Source organism: Phasianus colchicus, chromosome 5 (genome assembly GCF_987193195.1).
Source record: "Phasianus colchicus chromosome 5, bPhaCol1.hap1.1, whole genome shotgun sequence".
Lineage (NCBI taxonomy): Eukaryota > Metazoa > Chordata > Aves > Galliformes > Phasianidae > Phasianus > Phasianus colchicus.
The window spans coordinates 8,691,921-8,701,694 of NC_143440.1; the positions used below are offsets into that span (position 1 = coordinate 8,691,921).

Here is a 9,774-nt window from a genome sequence, read left to right on the forward strand (position 1 = left end):
GGCTCCAGCAAACACACATGCCTGCATTTCTCGTTTGTCCTTCATACAGAGGTGCAGTGTTAGTTACCTGGGTGGTGTTCATTGTACTAGGAGTGTCAGACTGTGTATCTTGAAAGCAATCTCTTCAAGTTGCCTGTTGGTTCATCAGTACTGTGGTATTCACGTACTGTTAGATTGATTAAAAACTAACCTAGCCTTACTCCTACGTTCTCCCTTCAGAGTGTTTAGTCTTGCAGCTTCTTAAAGTTACTGTAATTATGACCCTTCAAGGGGGAGGATCAGTAAAGGAAGCCCCTTTTTGGTCTCTTGTAGGTCTTCAGCTAGGTTTCAGGCAGTGTCACCCTCTCCTGAAGTGGTAAATGGGATCTGCACCTTAGGGAGCGTCTGTAGTTAGTGCAGCCTCAGGTGCTGGGCAAAGGACTCCCAAGAAAAGTGCCAGGTACTTTCCTGTCTCGGTGCTTCCAGTACAAAAGTAGGAGAAAGTATCTGACACTGGTAGACTCTACTGGGGTTCTGTGCGGAGAAGAACAAAGAAGTGTAACTTACAGGATTGTAGGAAGTAGCCTTTGGAGATCATCTGGTCTGATCTCCTGCTCAAGCAGAGACAGGAACCTGGAGCAGGGTACCCAGGACCGTGTCCAGGTGGCTTCTGGATCCAGAGCTGGGCCCAACACCAACACAGGTGTAGCCTCAGCAGTGCTGAGTAAAGCATTCTTCTAATGATCTTTGAGGGGGAATGAATTTCATGCTCCTCATTGAACCGGACCCAAGATACTGAGGAGTATTTTGAATGTGTATATCCATGTGACATTATGAATACTAACGTACCATAACATATTCTGAAATGTGAATGTTAACATTATAAGATAACTATTATTCTTGAGCTACACGAGCACAGAGGAATAAATAGGAAGTGATTCCTCTGGTCTTCCAGCTGGCTGTGTGTTTGAGGTCATCTTTCTCCTCAATGAAGCAGTGGAGCAGATGATGCTGTTTGTGGCTGTTCCTCCACAAGCAAGTGTTGTGGGGTGGCTGTCTTCATAGGTTAGCATGAGTCAGATGCAGAGGAAGAATAGAGTTTGTCACTGGGGTGTTCTGGTCTTCTGAAACTTAGCTCATTTCCCTAGTTCTTCCATCAGTGGTAGGGCTCTAAGCCTTTCCTTCCTGGTGCTATAGATGGAATAGACATACTTGCATAGATGCTCTTGGCAGTGTTACCAAGAAAACACTCAAAAACATGAAAGACTTCTTAGAAGAGTTTATCTTCATTCAGATGTGTTTGTCAAAATGACTGGTATTATCATAGGTACACTGAGCTTTAAACTTTCTCTGCCATGGAGTACATGGGGAAAAGATGCACACAATAGCATGGACTGATTTATCTTACTATCATTTCACATTTTTACTTATGTAGGGCTTGAAGTATTTGTGTCAGAGTGGGTAGAGTGTTAGTTGGCTTTTTTTCCAGTCTTTTCCATCTTTTCCAGTCCCTGCTGACAAGTTGTGCAAGATGTTGCTGGTAATTGTAATAATGGAAAGAATATCTGGGCTTGTGGTTCAAATTTTTGCATGCAGATCAAAAACAGTTTTATTCATTTATACATTTTATTCCCCAAATTATACTATGTGATGCAAATACCCTAGTTATCTGCAGAGATGAAGAGAAAATACTTTTCTGCTACAGAGACTCTGATTAGAGTCTAAGTGTGGGGTCATTGTAAGTTTTTGTTTGTTTTTTGAAATAATGTTTTCTTGTGGATGATCAATTTTGACGCATTGTGACCTTCCTTATGTAGAATCAACAAGTACTTCATACTACTGTTTATTAAATACTCATTGGTCTGCAACAAATGTGCCATTCATTCCCTTCAGTTACTCATAGCCAGCTTGACAGTAGAGGGCTTTCACTCATGTTTTTATGTTTATTTCTTTTATATGATGGCTAAACAATGGTGAACCAGCTGCAGGAAACAGTGGTGAACCAACTGCAGTAAACGGGGTGATAAACTCGTAGACACCAATATATATAATTTATATAATAAATATATAATTTTTAGCAAACACTAAATTTCAAATGCTATGAATTGTGCTAATGAACTTCTGTCAGTAAGGGAATTTGTATTGAAGACAAGAACTAACCTCAGCTTCTCTTTCTAATGCTGAAGAAGATCCTTTAATGTGTAGAAATAAGTGTAGTTATTACTAAGGATGCCTAAAATAAGTTAATGTTTTAGCTAATACTCAATTTCCTGTTTCTCTGTGACCTTTTGATGAATCTCTGTATCTGTGTCTATTGAGCAATATTGAAATACCAGAATCATCCAACAGTGCAAATAATTCAGCAGTAGTACACGGTGTCTATTAATAGTTCACTGAAATTGTGCATTTCCAGGCTTATTTTTATCAGATGTATATGAAGTCTTCAGCTGCTAGATTACATCTGTTGTCATTGGGATGCACCTAATACTTAAAACAACAGCACATTTGCAAAACTGGAAGATAAGTTCCATAAAGTAGTAATGAAAATCTGTATATCAGTTTCCATTATGGAGGTGACTGCATGTTTCCCTTTGTTCTTGCTTATTGGCTTTTTCTGTGTTCCTTCAGATTCATAAGGTTTATTTCATACAGAAACAGTGAGGTTAAAATATCAAAATCAGTCACTACTTTTGGTAATGGATCATTAGACAGATGCAGGCTTTATTAATCTTCTTTACATTCAAAGGATATTAATTTATTTAGGAAATATCTGTTATTTGATTATTCAAGCAAAATATTTGGGAGCAGTCTATGAAGACACAGCAATTAAAAAGACTCGTGATCTAATTAAACTACTTCCTATTTCATTTCACATAGTTGTGACCTTCATAACTTCTCCAACTGGGACATCTCCACCACTATTTCCATTTAAAACCAACCAAGAATTCGGGACATTTTTCATAATGGAATAGCTAAAGCAGATGTTGTCTATGTGGTTTTTACCACCATCAAATCCATTAGTGTCATGCTTCTGGTATGGCTAGAGGCATTCGATGTAAAGTGGATGTTTTACAATAATTAGGGCAGCAGTAGAACAATATATCTACTGTGGTTTTATAAAGACCCCCTTTCATTGGACAGTTATGTTGTATGCTTCACCGTGCCCACAGGGTTAAAAGTAGCTGGCTTCTCCCAGGAGACTAAATTTCTTAAAAAGAAATTTCTTATAGATCTTTTTCAGTGTAAAAATTAAAAAAAAAAAAAAGCTTTGTCAAATAATTTCTTGTTTAGTTATCACACTTGGCAAAGTTAGAGGACTAACGTTTCAGAATGTTCATTTGCATTTTGCACATAACAGGATTTTGTTTATTTTGCATACCTCCTCTCATTCATTCCTTTGTTTTCTCCCCAGTTTCTTTTGCTACCATTCATTTGCCTTCTATTAATTTGCAGGAATTCAAAGCCAGAATGTTACCTATCATGTGTTCTGGTGTCTGTGTATCATACAAGCATATATATGCACATTTCTTAGTCTTAATAAAAAAAGAACTTGAGCTTTTGGCTGGAAGCCACAGCACTGCAACATGCTTCTATGGAAGAGTGTATGGCTGATTTACTTATTTACCTTTTTATTTGTTCATTTTTCCTCCTAATGCTCTGGGTGACCATAGGGAGATTTCAGAATTCTCACACTAAAATTTTGGGATGTTCTTGGATAATGTTATCCTGGAGTTATGATCAACTACCTTCATTTATTTCTGTGAGTTGACTCTATAGGAGTGTGTATTTTTCTTCTCTGCCAACATACCCATGTGTCAAATATTTGCTCAAACTATGAAATTTCCACATCCTTCTCCTCACATCAACACACTGGGGACTTGTTTTACAGTCTTTCTTTCAAATTGCACAGTTTAAACATCAAGCTGTTGTGCCACACTATAATCTTACTTGCAATTATTTTTTTCCTAAAATATAAGTTACTCCAGTGGTTTTTCCATTTTCTGTTTGCTAGAATGTCTTTTTCTTCAATATTGAGTTATGGAGTGTTGTAATAAGGAGAACATTGATAATACTGCAGATGTAAGCATATGAAGAAAGGTGTTTTTTTGGCTTCATTTCTTTTTTTAAAACTGACATTAGAAAGATTTTTTGGAACTATGTCTAATTCCTGAGTGATGAAGAGGATACGGAAGATAAATCTGATTGTCATTTTTCTATCACCATAGAAAACACAAGGAGCTAGGAGAAACCTATGGATCGAGTTAGGAACCTTCAATCCTGTCTGCTGATGTTGTATTACACTTTGTTTGTTTGTTTCATTGTTCCTATTGATGACTCCCTGATCATATGAGAACATCCATCACGAGGAACCTCAGTAAGTTCCCCCATCTTTCGCTTTTGACAAGATTCGTCTTTTCCATGCACAGATCTTAAATGGGTGAAAAACCTAAGAGATTTTTTGAAAGTGATCTGACGTGAGCTGACTTAAAACACTGCACTTCTCTGTGGTTTTTTGTGTGATTGCAGGTTGTGTCGATGTCTGAGGCGCTGTATATCAGCCTCTCTGTGATAGTGATGTAAATGTAAATAAACACATCTCTCAGGTTCAGAGGAGAGCTTACATATACAGTGCTCTGGTTTTGTCCCTTCAGGATATTCTGCACCTTTCTCTTCACTGACATTTTGGTTGCAGACTTGCATATTGCAAGGCTCGCGAAAACAAGGGGGTGCACAGCTCAGGTATGAATTCCTCTCTCCTGAAAGGAGCTGAGTGCATAGGGGAGTTGTGAAGCACTTGCTTTTTGTTTTGAAGTCTGTGCGTACAATTTGCTGTGTTTTGGAATAGCAAGGATGTTAAATCTGGATTTGTAACATCTAAAAGGCTTTGTAATTAATGCTCAATGATATAATTAATCAAAACAGTTTGAAAGCAAGATAAAATCAAACACGCTATGACAAAGCAGTGTTTCTAGATGAGTTATTGCATGCTCCCAGTTTCGTAAGCTTTAAAATGGAGCTGGGGGATCACTTCCAAAATTAAGGTTTTCAAACAAACCTGTACTACTCTGCTTTTCGTTGCTGCATACTGGAAGTTGATCTTGATTATACTGCTGCTATAATATAGAATTGTTCTAGGAATTGAATGTTGACTTCGTGTCCTGTGTAAGGTATTTCTGTATCTCTGTGCCTGGTTTATTGTAGTAACTGAAAGGCTGGCTGGCTGTTGTAAATACTTTCCTCTGCTCCTCTATTCAGAATCATCTTGTCCTCCTGCCATGTCAGATGGTAAGATTACAGTACCCAGCTATCACTGAATGAAAGGTATTCAAACAAGTTGCAGACAATCACCAAACAGAGGAACAATGAAATATCTGTTCCTGGGGTGGGAGCGAAGAGATTCATCCTCTTTCTTTTGTCAGCTTGTAGAAGACGCTAAGCTCTTGCAATTCCATTTTTCACTTTTCTCCTTTGTCACTAATCTTTTAAGTATAGCAAGAATAAAGATTTCTAGAGAGTTCATCTACTGACCCCATCATCCGAAGAGTGACAAACAAATCTTTTGAGTTTAATGCGTTCAGTTTTGGATATGAAAAAGAATCATATGGAAGAACTTTCTAACGCTGATAATACAGCAGCTTCAGTACATTTTCTTTCAAGGATTTGTAAGAAATGAGGTTAAACTGAGAATGGGTTTTTTTTAAGAAACTTTTTATATTCTTTTTTTGCCATTGGTTTAAGTGGAAACACATGAGTGATAGTAAACATTAGAACTGTTGTACAAATTTCATGATGCTAGTAAATGAAAATAAGTTCAGTGAATGAAATATATTCGTAAAGTTTTGAAATGTTTTAAAATTGTTAATTTTCTAGTATCTGAAAATGTCTTTTTATGACTGTCCAGCTGAGCTAAAACATAGGCAATGGATCCGTTAGTAGCACTTCATCAGAACTTTTTCAGAATGAACCTAATTGGAAAAAAGAAACACTTTACTGTTTTAAACAGAACATCTTTTTCTGAGCAGTTTGTGTGCTTCCTCATTGCAGTCATATATTGCCTAAATAGATTGTCTAATGTATCACTGAACTTACTCTAATTAACTGTCTTCATCTTGCATTTAGCAAGCCTTATTGGCAGAGAGAATAATCACCACGTGCAATTCAATGCCATTGGAGTTGCTCCCAGCAACCTCAGAGTAACCAGAGATGCTTTTCTTTTTCCCCCTAAAGGAGCCATATATGACTTAATGCAGATAACTATGGGCTTGGAACCTCTGGGGAGCTCCAAGACATCTTTAATGTGTGAGCATACCTTATTCTGTCTCCGAGCGGAGGGGCAGGATGTGGTTCCAAGGCCCATGAGGCACTTGATTCTCCTGTGCATCTGTAATCTGTTAATCTTACAAACATGGTCTATTTTCTTGCTTGGTCAGCTTAGTTTTTAATGTATTTTAGCGTTACAACGCCTCTACGTGTTGGTGTGTTATTTCCTCTCAGCAAAAGGGAAAGGAGGCACAAAGAGGGAGCCCATGAGGTGAGAAGGGAAGCTGCAGAATCCTGAAGGCAGGTCCCTGTGTAGCGTGTGCAGTGCTTGGGGTTCAGTGTAAGAAGACAGCTTGCTGATCAGCCAGGGTGCGTAGCCCTCCAGAAGCCATTAGGAAGTACTGTACAGGGTGTGTGTAAAACCACACCTCAGGGTGTGTGAGTGGGAGGGGAGGAGCAGTCCCAGCTTTGAAGTCTCATCCAGAAAGCAGGTTACCCAGGTTTAGGATCCTCCTTTGCCTAAGGGGATCCAAACCCTCTTCTCCCACCTCCTTCTGCAGCTCCTTAATCTCTGTGTTATGGGGCTGCTCTTGGGTGGCAGTGATCTCCTCCTTTCTCACCCTTCCTGCTGAAGCTGTGCCCACACAAGGTCCTCACAAAAGCATCCTGACCTTTCCCTTCTTCTGGACCTTCACTAAACATCAAAAGCAATCTTGTGAACCCGTTTCTTGATGTAGGCTGAGCATACATAAAGGGAATGGTGGTTGAAGTTGGCCTGGGCAAGGATGGCTGGGTTACCAACTTGTGGCTAAGGGCATAGTGTGGCGTCTCAGAATGTACACAGATTTTAGGAAAAAATACTGCTTATTAGCAGGGGCCTTTCAAGATTTTTTTTTCTTTCTTTTTTTTTTTCTTGGAAAGAATGTGAAACAAATGGAACTTCTTGTCTGCGGTCTCAAACTAATAAACATTTCTTTGGAATCATCCATGCAAAGCCTTTTGACTCTAGCCATATTTATGTATATATGGATGTGGCTTTGATTAATCTGTGTTCCTCATTTTTCCAGTGAAACTCTACAATCTAGGGCTAATTAATGCCAGTATGAGAAATAAATGACATCTAGGACTTTGTTGTTCTGATCATAAAGTCGGTGCATGTCTGAATGCATAATACTTTGGATGGAACAGCAGAAGAAAATTGGTGCCAGTGCAATTTGCTAAGCCATAACATTTCACTCTGCATTTATACATAGTTACAGATTTTCTGGCTGATATTACACATCTATTAAGCTTTTCATCTGAAGATAAGTTGTACACAAACTGATTTATTTGAACTTGCCTATGTCCTGACAGATTTTAGATTGCAGCTTTTTAAGAAATAAAAGGAAATGTAGTTTGGACATCTAATCTTCGTGATAGCTCAGCTCAATTCTATTTTGTTCATATTGAAATAATTAAATATACAAAAGATACATAATTTGGGAGATGACTTCCTTCTCTACCATCCTGTTAAAAACAGAAGTTAGCAGTTAATTATAGAATACTCTGATTTGTATTGGCAGGAGCTATGTATTTTTCATACAAGCTGCATCAAATTCACTACTGGGCCTCTAAACATCCCAGACTTTTCCCTTAGATTGTAGAGATAGAGAGTAACACAATGAATTGCTTAATAAAAGGAGTTGTCAGACATCAAGCTTTTCTAGCAGTTACTTCTCTCATCCCCTTAAGAACTACTGTATAAAACTCAGTGGTATTTTGCATAGTCCTATGAGCACAGACTGTATTCATGACCAGAACTTATAGATGCAAATGTTCAAGATGAAAACAGGTTTTAATTATAAGATCAAAGTGTGTCTGGTCTAGAGCAACTTACATAGCTTTTATGCAAGTTTACTGTTGTGTGCATCTCCCCTAATGGTCCAAGACCAATTTCCTACATATTGGTAGGGAATTTGTAGACAGATGAAAGGCAACGCATGTTTTTACAGGAAAAAAAAAGTGGAGAGGCTTTTCTTTCTGCAGAAGCTGAGATTTTTTTTGGATGCTTTCAAGTAGGGGAAATGGATTTAAAGTTTTCTTGAACTGCTAAACACTTTCAAGGCTAGGATAGTCTAAAAGATTGCAACCCACACAATCAGCTTGTGTATCCACCTATTTTTTTTTCCAACACTGCTTTTCATGGATTGCAAAATTTTATGCCCCAAAGATAACAATTCAAGCTGTTAGCTGAAGGAAGGAAGCCAGCTGCAGCCTCCAGGATATATCCTGCTACTGGCCACTTTTATTTATGCAACAGAATGTCTAATTTTAAGCCACTGTGTCAAAACTGAACTAGGTTAGAAGTGCAGACTGGTTTTGTGGACTATAAATTCTACCTCAGATATGTCATAGTGGTTGGAATAGTGCTTTAGACATTGCTTTTGTTCTTTTTTTGAGGAGAATCTTTGAGTTAAGTATCACTGCTGTGTTGTGATAATCTACCACGATTTATCATATGAAAGCAAGCTTTATAATTTTTCAGTATTTGAGTTTAAAAAGAAAGAAAGAAAGAAAACCCACTTATTTTGGCTAATATCATCATCTGAACACCTGGAATCATTAGAAGATTCAATAGAACTCCTAAGCTTTATTTTTTTTTCAAGGTAGTCTATGTGAGAAATGCTCACCAAGACTCGATGTATCATTTTTTTGTGGTTTCCTGTGGATTTTTTCTCAGCCCTTGTAGGAACTAAGTTGAGACTAAGTTGCATATAGTACTACTTTGGGACTCAGTTCAGTTTTACCAGTCTGGTAAATCTTTCAGTCCTGCAGTTCTGCTCTGGGTTGAACAGTGAGAAGAGTGGAACAAAAAAGCATCTGGATGAATAACATGCTTTCATAAATGTGAAATCTTCTAGGGAGTGTCCCTATTCAGAAGAACAAATATTAGTCCCACTTGTTGCTTATGGGGCTTGTTGCATTGCACTGTGCTATTCAAAGGCCTTGAGTTCCACAAGGTGAGTGCAGTTGCATAGAGAAGTTGCAGCCATGCATGAAAGCAGCAAACAGCACTGATGGCATGGGCACTGGATGAGTGGATTGAGTTATTAAGAATAGATTCTATCTTATAACAATTCTCACAACTGCTAAAACACAACTAAACTGCCTGCAATACAGTGGGAGATACGTAGAGATTTTGTTGGCCTAATAAGAGCCCTTACCAAGACATTGCCTTTGTAAGAAAGGAATGATGTGTTAAACTTATATCTAGAACATCATCTGCTGATGGAAAATCTAAGTATTGCTTTAATGACCTGGAATGACTTAGAAAAGTGTTAGCTGAAGAGAAAATTTTCTCCTAGGAGATGTCTTCAGACATTAATTTTCCTTATTGGATGACTGTTATATGCCATTTTTTTATTTCAGTGTTTAACTTATGCCTTTAAAGACACTTTCATTGGAAATTTAACACTTAGCCATCTTATTCTGTTAAAATCCAGTGTATTTCAAACATGCTCTGAAGTGAAATATATACTGCTTCAGGAAATTTAA

At 37.9% G+C, this 9,774-nt stretch overlaps 1 long non-coding RNA gene across 2 annotated transcripts in view; it reads left to right on the top strand.

The window, feature by feature from the left end:
* LOC116243015 (uncharacterized) overlaps positions 1 to 4,685 on the top strand; it is a 45,622-nt gene extending 40,937 nt beyond the window's left edge. The window contains exons 4-5 of one of the 2 annotated variants that reach the window (XR_016466658.1): positions 4,206 to 4,354; positions 4,507 to 4,685. This is a non-coding gene — a long non-coding RNA (uncharacterized LOC116243015). Of the gene's footprint in view, positions 1 to 4,205 lie in introns of both variants that reach the window. The other variant, XR_016466657.1, reaches the window with a different exon arrangement.
* Positions 4,686 to 9,774: the final 5,089 nt, after the last annotated feature.